This window comes from Archocentrus centrarchus, chromosome 21 (assembly GCF_007364275.1).
Source record: "Archocentrus centrarchus isolate MPI-CPG fArcCen1 chromosome 21, fArcCen1, whole genome shotgun sequence".
NCBI lineage: Eukaryota > Metazoa > Chordata > Actinopteri > Cichliformes > Cichlidae > Archocentrus > Archocentrus centrarchus.
Genome location: NC_044366.1, coordinates 25,623,780 through 25,639,224, shown reverse-complemented (window position 1 = coordinate 25,639,224; position 15,445 = coordinate 25,623,780).

The following is a 15,445-nucleotide window of genomic DNA, read 5'->3' as shown; positions in this document are numbered from 1 at the left end:
TTGGCCCAGTCTCGGCGGGTCAGGGGCATTTAGACAGTGCCTTGCTTCCTTTAACTCTGGCAGCCACAGACACATGGAAGCAATTTGCCTGATTCTCTGCTGTTTTTATGATTTTCCCCTTTAATTTTTTTTTTCTCACCGCATTGCACTCCTTTTATGTTGCATTTAGGAAATTAACACTAACCGATAAATTACTTTGTAAATAAAAAAAGGTAGAGCTTAAGAATGTTGAAATCACGAGTGGCCCACGGGGCGGTATTCTCCCAGCAACAAAGAAATCCTTGATAACTGTTCAGATATATCATCCAACAGTCAGCCTTTATTTTATCAAGTGTATATAATTTTTCAGTTGAAATAAATGCAAGGCATTCATCTCCCTTGTGTGCAGCGCTTGTGTTGCATGGCCACTCTGAAAATGGTGCACTTAAGAAAAAAACAAATGACTCAAAGGAATTCGAGGGTCATTTTCAAACTGCTTTATGCTTTGGTCAAGCACAGATCTCATTCACAAAAATGAAGGCAGCCGATTGAAGTGAAATTGTGTAATCTTCAGAAAACCAGACGTACCAAAGTCCAGAGGACTGTAATCTTCAGAGATGTGAGCTAATTACTTAATCGCTTACATTTGTAAATCTTATTATTGTAAAAGAAATTGCTGTAGTGATTAAATTACTGATATTTATCTCCTAATAGCGCTGATTAGGAGGTGATGCTAATCTGTCATTCTGAAAGGCTGATATTAACGGCATCAATCTAACAAAACAATAAACACTTAATATGAAAGAGAGGTTTTGTGCACTGGGGGACCAGATGGCCTGGCTGCTTTAGTCTGGAATGTGCAATTCTCTGGCTTGCTTAGCTACACCACTAATGATGGGAACCACAAACTGTTGACTTATTTAATTGAGTTGTTTTGCCCCATTAACCTGTTGTCTGACATGGCAGACACATGATTTGGGAATAAGAATGTTTTTGCTTAATGCTAAACGAAAAAATGTCTTAGACTTGTTTTCTTCTGTGTAAGTTTTTGATCCTTTTTTTTTTTTTTTGTAACTGAGTCAAACATCTAATTTGTTATGTTGAAGAAACCCTGGCAGTTTATCATAACATAATTGATGTGCAATAGAAACACTATTTCATAACTTAAATTGTATTGCAATGACCTGAACAGATGAACAGCATTAATGCTTTTCCTAAACACACCAATTTTTTTTTGTTATCCTTGCCCTGATTTTGCCTTATTTTGTGCACCATTTCTGAACGCTTTGAAAAATCCCACACTGTGGTAGTGTGTGAAGTAATTCTCCAGCGCTTACTCTAATGCTACAGAAGTAGCCATAAATTATGCATCAGGAATATGTATATGTATTGACTTTAATAAGTGCTATTTCCTACATCCCAGCTTTTGTACCTGCTGAAGAATCACTGGGGTGCTTCCTAACTGTAGACACACATGCTTGTGTGCTCACTCACGCACTCCTCTGCTGACTTTCGGCAGGGGGAAAATGAAACAAAAAGCGCATAATTAAAATAATAACAGAGGCTCCTCTTGTTTGGGGCTTCTTTTGCAGGCTTCACAGTTGCACTTGACAGTGTTGGAGGAATTTGCTGGAACTGTCAGGGAGCGTTAGTGTAAATAAGTAAACTCTGTTTTGTTATATTGCGACTCCTAATAAAGTCAGCACTGACAGGAGTTCTCTTGCTCTGTCTTTATCTCTGTTTTCCTCTTTTTCTTTTTTTGAGTGCATTTCTGACTTGACGTTCCATCGAGTGTTAGTGCTGAATGCCCGATGACACAGAAAAACAACTCTGCCACTCATTTAATGATATCGCAACAAACCGTGGGCCAGGCAACGCACTCTAAGATGCGCTCAGAAACAAATATTACTCTGTTTCACTCATCCACATTCCCAGTCTTCCGGCCCTTCGTCCCTCTGTCCTGACCCTGAATAAGGTTTAATGTGCTGTGCATGTCATTTGTTGACTTCTCCTTCCATTCTTCAGCTAGTTGGCCTCTAGTGCTTAGAGCCTGTGAATGCTAACATGTCTTACCTTGCCCTGGGCGAGAAAGAAAGAGCGTATACCTGGTGTTTGGCCATTCTGCTCCGCTAGTCTCTCCGGAAACCTCAGACAATAACGTTCACAGACTCTCACAAACACATGCGCACACTGACAGTGAAACTAAGGTCTTCCTGGCACTTGTCAAAATCGCATAAATGCTTGTCCTTTCCATGTGCGAGCTGGCCATGTGGTGCCCTTCACAGTGAGAAGGAGGCTAAAATGGCTGTTGACACCAGTAGACAGCAAACTCCCTGCTCCGACGCAGACTCTCATTCCCTCCTGCCATTATAATACAATTCACCGCACAATCGACATTCCAAATGCGAGTGATGGAAGAAGGGAGGGGTGGTGGGTCAATCAGTGGCCTGAACTGTGAAAACCCACAAAGAAGATGTCATCAAACAAAAATGCTTAGGTACACATGCTGAGAGATGGGTGCTAAACAGAGGGGGCAGGGCCCTGTTAAAATGACGTTGGGGACAACCACTCAACAGCTGCATGAGAGTGCCGTCTGTTATAAAAGGATGGAAAATGGAGGGCAATATAGGGGAACACTGATAGAATAACAGCAACAAGGGGAGGGGAGTCATCACCAGTATAAGCATGTGTTGATTGAGCCTGGCTCTTTTTAACCAGCAGGCCTTTGGAGACCTAGTAGTTGGCAGTGGGGTCACAAGAGTACCCGTTAAGACACGGCGCTTCAAAAAGCTCCCCGTGCTTTATCGAGCAACTGCGTCTTATGTGGAATGCGTCGCACTGAGACTCACTTAGTCGTGGTGGGACCTGTTCTGATTGAGGTAACAGCTGGGATATGACATCAGCCAGAGTGTTGGCCATGTTTTCACTCACTGCAGAAATTCGGCTCTTAAAAGGTTCCATCAGTACCACTCTAGTGAGTTGCAGAGCGTTGCTTTTCATCTCTTTGGCTGTGCAATCCACCAGCTGGTCAGAGTACCCCTTGGTAAGAGGGATGGAGACGCCAGAGTGCTGTACTCATAAGTGGCTCGTTGTCTTTATGCACGAAGAAGTGCACAAGTGAGATGTGAGCAGATATATAAAAGCACATGCACATGCACGAAAAGACGTACTAATAATATATATTCATATAATATTACTGTAACCATTGGGAGATACATTTTTCCATTTATGTCTGCTTTTATAATGAAAACCAAATGGCACCTATCTCTCTCACCCATGACAAAAAATGGCTTTCATGTGTGGGAGATGTTTTGGCAACACTCCCCAAACTTCAGTTTGACCTCTGCACAGGTACTCGTGAATGAATTTTCATGAGTGGTGCTGAGCTGCAGTGAGTTTTGGATTCAGCCTCCAGTCACAGTTTCCAACAGGGGCCTCTTAAAAATACTAAACTCAACCTCCTCGAAGTACATACTGTGATTTAGCACTTGAATATTTGTAACATAAAAATCCCTGTTCACCCTGAGTTCTGTCCAAGTATCTTTCCACTGTGTCACACCGAGGGACCAATTGAGACAGAAATCTATTTGCACTGCTCTGTGGTGTGTATAAGTCTACGTTGAACAAAAAGCACACATCGCCTGGAGTGAGTAAATCACCAGGGTGGAAGAAAAGAATGGTGAAAAAAGAAAAAAAACTGGCAAAATGCAGCTACAAAGCAGCTTATCACATTTAGCATGTGCTTATTAGGCCCCGTGCCTCTGCGCTGGCTGCTGAGAGATTGAGTTTAGCTATTTGAACTGGCTCAGACTGATGGTGAGTCTGGGGTATTCTGATGAAATGCAGTGACATAGTCAAACTCACTAGGAGGCCCGCTGTTTGGCTTTTCTATCGGTAAAAGGGAGACAAAAAATAGACACCTCAGGGAGATGCACTTTCTTATATTTGCACAGCAAAGTGAGCATGTGACTTCAAGTTTACATGAGCTGTTTAGTAGACAGGACTTTTAAGTTTGTGTGACCATGCTCTCTGCTAACCATTACTGTACATTAGTCATCATATTAACTAGCTAGTTTTGTCCAGTGGTAATCTGGGAAAGGCATCAAAAGATCTACATATTTAAAAACTAGCAAAAATTAGGCCTGTGGTGCTTGTTAGCTTTGTTCATGTATAAAAACACAGACATATATGTTAATCTATCATGTGATTTTGGTTTTTTTTTTATGTTCATAAAGTGTTGTTCATATGTGTTGCAGAGGTATCTACTAAAATTAGAATGCTAACTAGCTAGCCCTGACCTGCCCTGTTTCATAGCAACATTTTATATCTCAAAAGCAGCGAGTCACTGTAGGGTCCAAACTCTCCTTTCAACACATGATGAACAAATAGGACTGCTATGAAATAAAGAGTGTTTTGCGGACAGATTTTTAGAGAACAATTATATAATCAGAACACAAACTGCTCCTTGTAGGAAAAAAAACTGCAGACACTGACTTTGAATAGAAGTATGAATATCAGGAACTGGATCCCATGCAAAGTGATTATTTACACTGTAAAAAAAATCTTGAGAGAACTGAAAATATCAAGGCAATGTGATTCAAAAGATTTTTGAGTTTTCTCAACTTGTGGCTGTTGTTGTTGACTTTAATACACAAGAGTTCAGGCAACTTGAATTTTCCTGTTTGCCTAATTACAATATTCCTGTGTGGTTGACCTTAAAAATTTTGGTTTGGCAAAAAAATTATTTTTGCACCAGATTTCCTTCCTGATACAATCCTCCCATTTATCCGGGGTTGGGACTGGCAGTGGATTGGGGTTATTTCCTCTCAGTTGCAAACTAGGGACATTTTGTGTGTTAGGCAAATGTGCTAACCTCTACACTATCAAAATACATCAGCCTATATATTTATGTTGCTATAACTGTATCTAAGGAATGCTGAAGAGTATACAGCTGAAAGTTAGTGTAGGGATTAGCAGATTCTCCTCACAAGTGGAAAGTCCCTGGTATGCAAATGACAAGAAATCCAAAGCCAACTTTGTTCCAGGGTAAACGTACAAGCATGGACAAATAGGAGTGTTGCATCTGGCATAAAATCTTTGATAAACCAAACATGCAGGTTAATCTGCCGCAGGGAAATAAGGAAGCAGCTGAAAGTTGTAAGGGTGAAGTTTTATCTTACTGACATTAAAGGTTTTTGTTTCCTAAAGAATTTCTGTTTTTTGAACATCGACATGGCATGCCATTGAATCTAAGAATTGATTGTGAACCTCACAGGACTATTGTTATTAGGTGAACAAGGAAATTCAAGTAGCTAGAAATATTGTAAAGGGAACAACAGCAGTTACGAGTTGAGAAAACCCAGAAAATGATTGAATGATGTTGCCTTGAAATTTTGAATTTTCTCAGCCTTTTTTAAAAAAAAATTAAAAATTTTTACAGTGTAGGGTTAGTAGATTTTAAACAGTTGGACAGAGAAAATGCAAATTTTACTGGCATTATCTTCTAATTTGATGGATTTTATTTTCTTTGAAAAAAATTTGCAATTTCCAGTCATCATCCTGTAATGATCATAGTGTATGTCTCTGTGTTTGTTCCTGAACTCCTCCAAGATTACTGCTTCAATCTTGATGAAACTTAGTCTCTAAACTACCTAGGGTACCAAGATTTGTAACATCTATGGACCATTGTACTGAATTGGTTCAAATTCAGACTATTTTTCTAAAATAAATTTATAAGGTGTTGACATCTAAATAGATTTTAATTATTTTTATCTTTTTTACAATAAAATTTATAAATATAATTACATTGCCATCAGAATTTTTGAGAACTGAAATTAGACATACACCTAAACAATCTTTATCATAAAATTTTATTTTATTTTTGACAAAATAAGCCATGTTTCACTAGTGACTACAATACTTCGGTAGTGACTATACTGATGTGATAGTGACGATAATTATATTATATTATTGTACCTTAATTATTTTTGCTAAATTTTAGCTTGCAACATAATTTATGTTTGAAATTCAACTATTAAAAAATGGGACCCACCTTTTTCCTGCCATCAAGGTTTGGAATGTTTGTGTAAGATCACTTCGAGTGCATAAAAGGTGCAGCCCACTGCTCCCTCAGAAGATGGGTCAAATGCAGAGAATGGATCTCATATATATCTAAGCAAAGGGTGAAAATGGAAAAAACAGGAACCTTGATTGATGGGGTTATCCTCCTGCCATTAATGAAAATATAAAATGAATGAAGACAGGCTAACATTACAGCCCCATTTCATAATAGAAACCCTTCAGCAGACATCTTATTACCTTCTGCAAAACAAATTTGCCCTAAACTTTTATCAAAATACTTTTAGTCACCCCTGGGTTAGTACTAAACATCCAGGAATATGAATATCATGTTGCACATTTTTGAAGAGTAAAGAACACATACGACAAATTTCATGGCTCAACTCCTTGTAGTTTTGAAGTCTATTGACTCGTATTTTACTGGGTCATTTCTTCCAGTGGTTCCCAAACTGTTATTACTTCAGGTGAGCCACAGTAATGACAGAAATTCAGTTTTAAATTACTCACAAGTATGCATAGTTACATATTTATATACATGTATTTTATTTATTTGGGATTTACTGGTTTTTATGTGGGCCGCAGCACTATTGACTTTGGTCGTTCCCTGTATCACTTAAATCACTCTGTCTCACTTTTTGTTTTTTTGTTTTTTACATGATAAAATAGAAACAAGAATTATTTGTATGTTTGAAAAATTAAATATATTCTTATGTATAAAAATAACTGATATCCACTTTCGTCACTACCAAAACAATCAATGTCACAATCATAACTTTACCATATATTATGGTAATGACTGTTTTGGTATTTAAAAGTTTGGCTAATTCTTAACATAATTCAGCAACACTAGGCTAAAAATGATTAGCAGCCACAGATTTGAAAAGATGTTCATAAATAAAAACATAACCTATATCACTAAAAACCTAAACATTTATTTAGTTGCAGAAGTTATGTATTTGGTAGTGACAGTCTAAAAAAAAATTCTGATTTTCAGACTTTGCTACGCAATTACTCAAAAATGGTAATACTTCTGTACTCACCATGCAGCCATTAGCAAGAGGAAAATTTGGGGTATGCAGCTGAAAAAAGGCTCCTCCTGTGGACCATGACAATGAAATTTGTGTTTGGTTAATTATTTCTTTGTTGTAACAATGCTGCAATCTTATACCGTAAAAAGGCCTTTTGCTTCCCCTTCAATGGTGTCACACATTTGTAAGGAAAATGCATTTGTGGGTTGAGCAGCAAAGTTGAGTATGTGGGTTGCCAAATCTTCTCTGCCAGTGCCAATCAGCTTATTCTGCTATTGAATCATATTTGGTGCCGTTTATCGGATTGGATGATTGCTGGTTGAAATCCAGCAGCAGTGCTGGTGACCAGCATGAGGAGGAGGTGCCAGGCTGTTGTAGCTGTGTATGGTTTTTTTCACGGATGCAACCCATGTGCTCTGCTGCTCAACCCACAAATGCATTTTCCTTACAAATATGGCAACATTTAAGGAGAAATAAACAGGCTTTCCAACGGTTTAAGATTTATTGCCAAGAAGCACTGTTACAACAAAGGAAATCGACCAAACACACATTTCCTTACTTTTTGTGTTAAGTTCATTTACTTCAAATTAAAAGTACTGTTTCATTCTCTGTGTATTTGTATATATAGAAACTGCATTATTGAGGTGAGTTTGTGAATATATATGTGGCCCGGTCAGCAAAGGACAGGACTGACACCAAATAAAATTTAAAATGGGTCTTTATTCCCCGACTGAACTCATAATAAAGAATAAGAACAGCGTTAATTCTTTGTTTTGAGGTTAATTAACAAATGTCTCAACTTTAACAATACACTGTGCCCCTGCCTCCTCCAGTCTCAACACCGCTCATGGACACAGAACTGATCAACGGCTGTAGATTGAAAACAAAATGGAGGCCTAAGCTTTCCTACTGTGTACAAATCAGATTCCCTATACAGACAACAGCAGTGGCCTCACTTTTCTGATAAAGAAAACAAAGACAAGAAGAAAAGGAATAAAACAATCAAACACATTCACAATATTACAACACGACTAAACTCTATACCCTCAATAAAGTTAATCTAAACAGTGTTTTACAGCAAAACAGTACATAACACTTCACATCATAACACCAGGGAATAGTCGGTGACTTACTCTGACTCCAGTGGTCAGCCTGTGCTATAACACACCACCTCAGCCTATCACTGGATTTCTCCCCTCTGAAACCAGCAAGAGCAAACATAAGCTCAGTCTCTGAAAATAGCGCACACACCATGCACGCTGGATCACACGTATATGTTGTGCCTTTAGTCACTTACGCTGCTCCACTGCTCTGGCTTTTCCACACCATGCGGCAAACAATCGGTTTCTCAAGCAGCTTTGCGGCGATCTGATGGCGTACGGGACATTAGTCTGGCCTCTAGCCTCGATCTGAAATCTCGCGGGATTTCCGCATTCTCGCGAGACTAACCAGCTTCAGTGAGAATGACAACAATGCTCCACCAGGTGGGGCTGTTTAACCCTCTATTTAATCGCTTCCAATTTCACCTGGCTACATTCTCCCCTGCTAAAAGTCAACGTCCTCGGTGACTTCCTACTCCCCCATCCCTTCTCTAAGGTTGGATGTATAAAGGGCCACCCCTGCTAGTATCTGAGAGAACACATCTGGGCTAAAGGACACAGAATTACATGCTGATCTGGGTAGGTGAAACATATTTCTATGTCTCCCTGCAGTCTCTCTCTCACTTCGACGTGGAGGGGGAACGGGTGGCTCCACCTGGGCCTTCCTCTCCTTCCTTCCTCTCGGAGCGGGTACAGGCTGCGGTCCCCCTTTCTCCTCAGGGCAGCTGAAACGCCCTGATGGTGGGGCATGGTCCATGGAGTTGGCCCCCACATCACTATTAGGTGTCTCGCTCCTCCTTTGCTCAGGCACATCCTCACACTCTATTACTTGATGGCCTCCTGCTCTGTCTGCCAGCAGGTTCAAGTTGTCAGGCCCCACGATGGCCTCTTGCCCAGCTTGAGAACACCTGACTTCCTCCATCAACACAAAGTCTGGCTCCATGTCAGACTCCGACTCCGACTCCGAAACTAACATCCCTTCAACAGTGGGGGCAGCCAAACAGTGACGCTTGGTTTGCACTGGTACGGGCCCCACACATGGCCGAAGGTTGGACCTATGGACCCTCTTCTTCGGGCCTCCCTCCAAAGGTTCCACGGTATAGGTAGTCCCATGGACCTCGACAACCTTGTACACTGGAATTGCCCATGCATCCTGGATCTTATTCCTCCCAGGAGGCCTATGTCGGAGGTACACCTCCTGCCCCACCCCAACAGGTGGGCAGTACACTTTCTCCTGTTGCTGCACCACTCTTCCAGCAGCCTTTCTCTCGGCGCACTCTCTTGCTCGTGCGTGCGCATCCCGCAGCCTCTCTTGGTGGGTAATTAACCAGTCAGGCTGATCATCCCTCATTTGCTCTTGGCCCAACAGGGCATCAACCGGGAGGTGTGGATGGACCCCGAACAGCAGGTAGTAAGGTGAATACCCTGTGGTTGAATGTGGTGTGACATTGTAAGCGTACACAAGTTCTGACAGATGCTCAGGCCAACGCCGCTTCTTTTCAGGGGGAAGCGTGCGCAGGAGGTCATGTAAAGTTCTGTTGAACCTCTCACACTGGGGGTTACCCTGTGGATGGTGGGGTGTGGTCCTGGTTTTCTTTACTCCATACAACTTGCATAGCTCTGCAACCACAGCACTTTCGAAATTTCTGCCCTGATCAGAGTGCAGGCGCTCGGGCACTCCATACTTCAAAAACCATTCCCTGAGAAGGGCCTTTGCTGTCGTATCTGCCTTCTGATCTCTTGTGGCAATGGCCTGACTGAACTTTGTGAACACGTCTGTGATCACCAGCACATTCTCACGACCATCTGTGGCTCGCTCCAGCACTGTGTAGTCCACAGCCACCACTTCAAGTGGTCGAGTAGCTAAAAAAGGGGTATATGGAGCCTGGATTCTTGGGTGCGGCATCTTTGTTAGGACACATCTCTGGCACTCTTTAACCCACTGTTCAACATCCTCATGCATACCACTCCAGAAACACCTCTGTCTCAACAGTCCTAAAGTTCGTTCAATGCCCTGATGTCCCATCTGGTCATGCACACTCTTGAGGACTTGCTCTTTGAGGCATGCAGGTAGCAACAGCTGATAGCATTCTCCAAGGTGAGTATCCTCAATCACTCTGTACAAAAGCCCATCTCTTTCTCTCAGTCGGGACCACTGTTTCAACAAGGAGCGTACTGGTTTGGATAAGCCTGCTCTCTCGTGGTAAGTAGGTTTTCTTTGGCGGCCCCAGACCTTTCTCAGCACCCCCAACACTGGGTCAGATGTTTGAAAACACTGTAGTTCTGCTTTAGAGTACCCAGGCAACACAGGTATGTTATCTGGAATTACTTCAGATGCCTGCAACTGCCTGATGTTACCCTGTTCAATCCCTGCTGCTACCAAACTCATATCCAAAGATGTCCCTGTCTTGAGTGAGCTGCATATGGCTACACAGTGATCAAATTCTGCATCTTCACTATCTGGCTCGGGCTCATCAGCTGGCGGATGCCGGGAGAGGGCATCAGCTGCTGTATTGCACCGTCCAGGCCGGTATTTCACATCAAAGTCAAACACAGCTAGCTGAGCGACCCATCGCTGCTGGATAGCCCCCAAATTGGCAGTGGAGAGATGACACAGGGGGTTGTTGTCTGTGATGACAGTAAATTTGGACCCCAACAGGTAGCTCCTGAACTTCTCCGTAACTGCCCACTTGAGTGCTAGCAGCTCGAGTTTCATGCTGCTGTAATTTCGATCATTCTTCTCAGCCCCTCTGAGCCTCCGGCTCGCATAGGCTATCACCTTCTTCCCACCTGCCTGTTCCTGGTACAGAACAGCACCTAATCCTAGGCTGCTTGCATCTGTCTCAAGGATAAAAGGTAAGGTGAAGTCTGCATAGCCTAGTGTGGGAGCACTGGTTAGTCTGTCCCTCAGCAGCTCGAAAGCTTCTTGACACATTTGTGTCCAGACTGACCTGAACATCTTGTTAGCCCTCATCTGGCTAGTCTCCCTGATGCATGCATTCACAGCATCATGAAGGGGCCCTGCGATCTTGGAGAAACCTTCAATAAACCTCCTGTAGTAACTGCAAAGGCCTAGGAAGGCACGGAGCTCCCCTACAGTACTGGGGATGGGCCACCGTTTTACAACACTTATCTTGTCAGGGTCCGGGCCTATGCCTTGGGCTGAGACTGAGTGACCAAGGAACCTGACCTCAGGTTGAAGGAAGTGACACTTCACCATTTTGACCTTCAACCCTGTCTCCCTCAACCTTTTCAGGACCCTCTCTAACCTCACCAGGTGGTCCTGGAATGTTGATGAGAACACCAGCAAGTCATCCAGGTAAATCAGTACAGTCTGAAACACCAAGTCACTCATTGTTGCCTGCATGAGCCTCTGAAATGTGGCAGGCGCATTGCATAATCCAAAGGGCATTCTCTTATATTCATACAGGCCAAAGGGTGTGGTAAATGCAGTTTTGTGCCTATCTTTCTCATGTACTGCAACTTGGTGATATCCGCTAGCCAGGTCAATCGTTGAAAAGAATCTGGCGCCACAGAGTGCATCCAGACTTTCGTCGATGCGTGGGAGCGGAAACGCATCCCGCCTGGTCTTCGCGTTTAGCCTCCTGTAGTCTACGCAAAGTCTTAGACTACCATCCGACTTGCGTACCAGAACAACAGGTGAAGCATAGGAGCTTGAACTCTCCTGGATTACCCCTTTCCTAAGTAGCTCTGAAATATGCTCCCTAACTTCCTGGTACTGGTTGGGTGGTATACGGCGGTAGGGCTGGGAGACAGGCGTCTCCTCAACCACCGGGATCTCATGTTTCACTCGATCAGTGAACCCCAGGTCCTCATCATGCACAGCAAACACATCTGCATATCTCTTCAAGAGCGACTCAAGCTCTACTTTCTGCTCTGGGCTGCCGCCACAGTGCAGCCGATCTAGAAAGCTCTGTATGTCACTGGCTGATTTTTGACTGTCCCTCGGACTAATGCTAACTTCCTCCAGGTCAGCAGAAATCCGCTGAAACTTAACCTCATAGGGGTCATCTTCCACATGATGGCACTGGCTGAGAATGCCTAGCCTGGTTTTTGGGGACAACCAGATATCCTCCTGTGAGAGGTTAATAACCTGAACCGGAAACACAGATCTGTTGGATGAGACGGCAGTTGGAACAACCATCAACCCACAAGGCAGTGGTGAGTCTCCTTGCTCGAGCAGCATAGTGGAGTTGCCGCTGGACTGTCCCTTGCGCCCCCTTGCACGGAGTGTGGCAACAGACATGGCAGGTACACGCACCCTGTGCTTACTAGCAAGCCGGGCCATGGATGTCTTTCCAACTAGCTCCGCCTCTTGTACCCTACGGCAAGCTTCCCTCCAGATGGGATCCAACTTCCCATCCAGAGCTACATCAAACTCTGTGTGTATCAGCTGCCGGCATCTCTTAGCAATGTTCATTCCAATTATGCCAGGTACCGAAGGGTCTGGCTCCTCATTGTCCCCATCTTTGATTATCAAGAAACCACACTCAGGGAGAGCTACCCCAAGAACTTGTATGTCTAGCTCGACATAGCCCAAGTAGGGGAGCGGCAGTTTATTGGCTGCAGTCAGTTTGAGCCATTTAGCAGTACAGTGCATGTCCTCGTCTCCTCCATGGAGGTGGTTTCTGAAGAAACCCTCAGTCAAAGTGCTTACGTTACTTCCTGTGTCCAGTATACACCTAAGGGGGACACCCCCTATCTGAACATCTAATTCAGGACACTTGCCAACAGCCTTTTCCAGAAAACGTTCTTTGGTTAAAATGCTCTCTGAGCCTTCTGACCTTCCTCGCATTGCTCGGCTCACAGCAATGGAGGGTTCCTGTTTCCCGGCACCGTGGAGCTAGGTGCAGCAGGTGACTGACTTTCTGTCTTCCGCGGGGCAGTACACTGCCTGGCCATGTGTCCCACACTCTCACAACGCAGACATATAGGCTGACCATCACTTGTGTACTTGGGCTGGACCTTAGGCCTACCTCCCTGATTAACACTCCCTGAGCTGATATTCTGCTCAGTGAGCCCCCGAACTGCATCAGTTAGCTCAGTGATCGCCCTACCCTGCTGTGCAATCATTTTAACAACTTCCTGCAGAGTTATGGCCAGATCAGCTTGTATTTTACTGGTTGAGTCTGGTTTCTCTAAAGTCTCATCTCTGCTGTCTCCTACCAAGTTTCGGTTTCGTGCTACATTAATGTTACGGGGCCTGTCTTCAAGTGACCACATTATTGCTTCATCTCTGACATCAAATAGGTTAGAGTCGGGTTTCTCTCTAACTAGTTTACGCAATCCGCGTCTCAGGGCTGAGTCCCGAACCCCCTCAATGAACTGGTCTCTCAAAGCCAGTTGTGCGTCAGCTACAGCATTAGGGGATTGTTGGAGAGCTAGATTTAGCAGCTGAGAGAGGGCATGTGAATACTCACGAAAGTCTTCCCCATCCACTTGTCTGCGAGAATAGAAAGCATGTAATAGCTGTGGTGTGGTGCGCTTCTCTCTGAAGGCTTCAGTCAAATATGAAAATAGGTCACTAGGATGCTTAGGCTGCCCTCCCATCCGTAATTTGACCTCCTCTAGTGCTGGACCCTTTAGATGTGACAAGATAAAGTCTACCTGTTCCTCTCTCTGTAGGCCCCTCACCCTCATTATTCGCTGCATTTCTTCTATGAACTCATCTACAGTGTACACATCTTTTCCAACCTCACCACAGAAAGGTACAACATGTTTTTCTCTTGGGATGTAAACAACAGACCGTGTTTGAACATTACCTAGATTAGCAATACTTGACATTATCTCATCATGCTTCCTGCCCAGCTCTAGGACCTGTGACTGTAGCTGTGCAACTGGGTTACCTCCATCACTGAACAGAAAACCTGCATCATCTCCATGGCTGGTTCCTGCCGTGGGAGCAGCTGCCCCCACTTCCTCTTCGGACATTCTCAGGAGTCTCTGTTTCTATGTCCTTAGTGAAGTCAATTATCACAGTTCTAGCCGTTATGTATCTCCACCGAACAGTCCCAAACCAGTCGAAATTAGTCCTCTCCAGCAGCCTCTGATGACGAAGTCGGCTCTCCTCCAGAACACCAGCAACACGCACAGTTGCCTCCAAGACACCGCGCCACAGCCGTCACCCTCTCTGGCTCTCTGGAGCTGGACCTCCTCTGGCCACTACTGTTGTCTCTGTACAATATGTTCGTGCTCACTCTCAGTACAATGACCTCAAAACTTAAAGAGGAATCCCACTTCTGACACCAAAATTAGTGTGGCCCGGTCAGCAAAGGACAGGACTGACACCAAATAAAATTTAAAATGGGTCTTTATTCCCCGACTGAACTCATAATAAAGAATAAGAACAGCGTTAATTCTTTGTTTTGAGGTTAATTAACAAATGTCTCAACTTTAACAATACACTGTGCCCCTGCCTCCTCCAGTCTCAACACCGCTCATGGACACAGAACTGATCAACGGCTGTAGATTGAAAACAAAATGGAGGCCTAAGCTTTCCTACTGTGTACAAATCAGATTCCCTATACAGACAACAGCAGTGGCCTCACTTTTCTGATAAAGAAAACAAAGACAAGAAGAAAAGGAATAAAACAATCAAACACATTCACAATATTACAACACGACTAAACTCTATACCCTCAATAAAGTTAATCTAAACAGTGTTTTACAGCAAAACAGTACATAACACTTCACATCATAACACCAGGGAATAGTCGGTGACTTACTCTGACTCCAGTGGTCAGCCTGTGCTATAACACACCACCTCAGCCTATCACTGGATTTCTCCCCTCTGAAACCAGCAAGAGCAAACATAAGCTCAGTCTCTGAAAATAGCGCACACACCATGCACGCTGGATCACACGTATATGTTGTGCCTTTAGTCACTTACGCTGCTCCACTGCTCTGGCTTTTCCACACCATGCGGCAAACAATCGGTTTCTCAAGCAGCTTTGCGGCGATCTGATGGCGTACGGGACATTAGTCTGGCCTCTAGCCTCGATCTGAAATCTCGCGGGATTTCCGCATTCTCGCGAGACTAACCAGCTTCAGTGAGAATGACAACAATGCTCCACCAGGTGGGGCTGTTTAACCCTCTATTTAATCGCTTCCAATTTCACCTGGCTACATATATACCATTTTTATGCACATAACAAACGGCAGAGAGAGGGGAATCTTTACAGGAATTTGCATGCTACATCCAGAAACCATTATCAGCGTAAATGGCTGCAAGTAGTCGCT